We start from the raw sequence: 400 nt of genomic DNA, 5'->3' as shown, positions 1-400 counted from the left end.
GTGTGATACCTGCCAGTATAAGCAAGCCAGGACACTCCTCACACTTGGGGGATGTCGCTTTAACCTGCTCGCCTTCTGAGTGAAGTGGTTGGCACAGTCCCCCTCAGTAAAACCCGAATGCCCCCAAGGGCACAGCACTCAGCACGGACCGGTGGCAAGCACAGGGCTCCGAGCTGCCCCTGTGCTCCAGAGGAGCAAGGAGAGCTGTGCCAACTGGGTTGTGGTGAAACTGGAGAAGGGCAGGGTGCATTGGTCGGGTGTTACACACAGTACCTGGTGTGTACTTGCATTGACTGCAATCAAACTGATTATCGGGCATGGCCTCCAGGGCCGACCAATCAGATTCTGTCTTCGGTGGGCCGGCCCACTCCCACAGTGCTTCACATGGTGAACCACCCTT

This window comes from Pristiophorus japonicus, chromosome X (genome assembly GCF_044704955.1).
Source record: "Pristiophorus japonicus isolate sPriJap1 chromosome X, sPriJap1.hap1, whole genome shotgun sequence".
Lineage (NCBI taxonomy): Eukaryota > Metazoa > Chordata > Chondrichthyes > Pristiophoridae > Pristiophorus > Pristiophorus japonicus.
Note: the sequence above shows the minus strand (reverse complement) of the source record.